This window comes from Suncus etruscus, chromosome 9, assembly GCF_024139225.1.
Source record: "Suncus etruscus isolate mSunEtr1 chromosome 9, mSunEtr1.pri.cur, whole genome shotgun sequence".
Classification (NCBI taxonomy): domain Eukaryota; kingdom Metazoa; phylum Chordata; class Mammalia; order Eulipotyphla; family Soricidae; genus Suncus; species Suncus etruscus.
In genome coordinates this window covers 43921403-43925036 of record NC_064856.1, presented here as the reverse complement: position 1 = coordinate 43925036, position 3634 = coordinate 43921403, and the positions used below count along the sequence as shown (strand labels likewise).

The window sequence follows — 3634 nt, the reverse complement described above, 5'->3', positions numbered from 1 at the left end:
TTTATAAATTCACAGAAATATCTTTTCTTATTACTTTTCTTTGTTATGGTATTATATACTTTGTCTTTTGATTTTTAGTTTTTCATTATGTTGCTACTATGTTTAACTACTTTATTTCTTCATGAGTACTTTAAATTATTTCCTGTCATATGAAATTTGATTTAATAATTCTGCAAACAAATTACTTTTATAGCTTATTAAAAATTGAGGGGATTGTCTATGGCCATACAACCCTGAATGCGCCCAATCTCGTCTGATCTTGGAAGTTAAGCAAAGTCAGGCCTGGTTAGTACTTGGATCAGAGACTGCCTGAGAATACCGGGTGCTGTAGGCTTAAGAAAAAAGAAAAAAATAAACAAAAATAAAATTGAGGAGATTGTTTTCTTTAGGTGCTTAGAAAGAGCTAATACATTTGAAGACTATCACCATTTCTTGTTGCAGCAGTCTTATCTTTCTTTATTGTTTTTCCTGATACTTCAGAGGAAACTAAGAATGGAGAATCAAGCTACTTCAAGAGACAAATTGGTAATTTCATGTGTGCACTATAGCATGTTCCATGCTCTCTTTTGAAGAATGACTCATTGATGATTTGACATCTTCTTGGGGTACAAAATTCACTTTCTTCATGGCATACTTGCATTAGGGATTAAGTCACTGGCTTCTCCTGTCTCTAGGGAAAATCATATATCTAGGGTGTTTCTCCTGATGGTTAAGTTCCTTTTAGGATTGGAGAAGGAGGATAGGGCCTGCACAATCTTCTTTAATGAGTTGACTGGAGCATGAAATTTTCTTATCTTCTGGGATGTCTTTCTGATTGACTAATCTCTCTTTTCTAATATATATCTGAATTCAAGTACCAAACTCTTAATAAGTTAAACTTTTTAACTAACCAATCAGGAGTTTTCTTCTAGCATAAGTGAGGTAATGTACAGGGAAAGATCATCTGCCTTCCCCAACTGGCAAGCCATAATGTCTTATGTAATTATCATTTTGTTAGTGACCTATCCTCCTTTGTGACTTAAAAAATGCCTTATTTTTACTTTATGCAGAACTTTTTACTTGGTAGATAGAAAGGTATCTGATTCATAATTTCTCAATAATACCAATTATATATTTTGTGTGAACATAATTGTATTTAATTACTTACTTGATATATAAAGATCTATAATAATTTATAGATATATCTATATCTATATCAATATACTTAATAGAGATAGATATTAGGTATATAGAGATATCTCATATATAGTTAGATTGTTGTCTAAGTATTTTTCCAACCAATATTTACTTTCTGTATGTATACAACACCAAAAAAATTTTCAAAAAAGGGAAAAATTAAAAATAACTTGGTTCCAAACGTATCCACACTTTTATAAATACATTGTTATATGACTTATAAAATTCTACAGTGTGTAACCTTATAAAACATAAAACTTGAAAATATGTTCACATGATTAAATTTTATATTACTCTTACATTAAATCTATCCACTTGTCTACAAAATAATATTTGATATGTTTTCTCTTGAACCTTACCTTAAAATTTCATTTGAATGGAGGTTTTTGGGTCACATCAGTGCTGTTCAGACTTACTGCAACCTCTGAGTTCAGAGAATCATGTGGTATTTGGGTTAAAATTTGGACATTTTGCATGTAAAGCATAAACTCAGATCACTGAATTTTCTTTCTCTCTGGTCCACTTTTGAATTTTTTTTTAGGTTATTCATTTTTAGTTTATTCATTCCTTTATAAATTATTAGGCTTCCAGTGCTTTGATTCTGGAGGCCAGCTCTTCCCAGGTATGGGGTTAGGGGACACCCCAGACCACAGGCACTTTCCCTAGCTTGGGGGGAGTGCTGGGAGGCTTGGCATACCTCCAGCCATTCCCCTATTTCCCCCTGGACTCTAGGCCTGGCCTGAGTGCCACCTCAGGTGGCCTGCTGTGCGTTCCAGGTGGACTATATTAGGGGCCTCCAGGCTTCCCCGCTCCCTACTCTAATGAGGAAGAGCAGAGGGAGAGGCAGGCCAGATAGCTGGCTTCCGGTGCTTTGATCCTGGAGGCCGGCTCTTTCCAGATATGGGGTTAGGGGACACCCCAGACCATAGGCATTATTCCTAGCTTGGGGGTTGCTGGGAGGCTTGGCAGGCCTCCAGCCTTTCCCTTATTTCCTCCCCTACTCCAGTTTTCCCTGGTTGCTGGCCCAGGTGGACTCTATTGTGGTCCTCAGTCTCCCCACACTAAGTGGGGGACACATGGAGTGGATGCGGGCCGATGCAGCACTGGTGTATGTCGGGACATTACATCGTGACATTTCACTGGTATTTTTTTTTCTCATTGGTCTCCATTTCAAAAACCGTGCGGGGGCGCTATTTAAAATAAAATGGGAGGATGGACGTTTAGTTTGGGAAGAGACCATTTCAGGTGGGGGTACCATATATTTTCAAAATAAAAATGAGAGGATGGACTCTCAGACTGGGAAGAGGCCAGTACTCTTTACCTACTTGTTTACTCTCAATGGCCTCTTGGCCTCTTCCTTCTTTTATTGTGTAACTGTGGTTGCTACCATACTAGGTTTCTGATTAGTTCTTATAAACGGTGTCAATTGAGTCCACTGTCTTAAGCTAGATTGTTTATTTTCCCCACTTTTTATCTTTTCTCCTCTTTGTGAACTGTTCAATAAGGTATTTTGGTGAAAGAGTCCCTCTCCTTTTTCCTTCCCTTTGTTATTTGTTAAATAAGAAAGTTTGTAGAAGTGTCCCTCCATTTAATGTTTATATAAGAAGCAAGTCAATTTGATTGTTGGACTTGTTCTAGAATCCCCATAGGCACCAATCTTGCCATATGATACTGTTCTTCTTTTGCATAGGCACATTAAAATGGGAAATTATATACAAACACGTTCTTATAGAGATAGGAACACACAAATTTTCTTAAACGGTGACAACTGTGTCTACTGTCTTAAGTTAGATTGTTTATTTTCCCCACTTTTTATCGTTTTTTCTCTTTGTGAACTCTTCAATAAGGAATGTTGGTGAAAGAGTCCCTCAGTTTAATGCTTATGTTTGAACCAGGTTGGACTTGTTCCTGCAGCCCCCTGATGCACTGATAATGCCAGGTGGCATTATTCCTTGTTTGCATGGGCACATTAAAATGGAAAATACTATACATACAAATAAGTTCTTATCTAATAGAGGTAGGAACACACAAATCTAGTGGTGCAATGGAACCTTATACCCTGAACATTGACATGATGACCTAGCCCAGGCCTCAAAGGTTTGGGCATTTTCCAGTCACCCCTGAACCAGCAAAGCCATCTATAAAACATCCAAAGTTGTCTATGACATCACCTGGAAGTAATTTTCTATCATGGAAGACCCCACTGCTGCTCTGACATTGATTTACTCGAAAGAGTCTTCCCTTAACACTGAAAAGATTTAAACAACAACAACAACAACGACCTGCGTACTGGACAGGGCTTTCTGCATTGCCCTTTAATTCTGAGTTGAAATTAGATGCCACTCCTCACCATCCTGACTTCAATGTAGGATATACAGATTCCAGGACCTTCAATACAAAAACAGGATACCAACAACAGAGACTGTGAAAAATATAACTGTATAAGGACTACAGACAA

The 3634-nt window shown here is 37.5% G+C and overlaps 1 pseudogene; it reads left to right on the top strand.

Moving 5' to 3' along the window:
• Positions 1 to 215: 215 nt before the first annotated feature.
• On the top strand, positions 216 to 334 carry LOC126019558 (uncharacterized; annotated as a pseudogene).
• Positions 335 to 3634: the final 3300 nt, after the last annotated feature.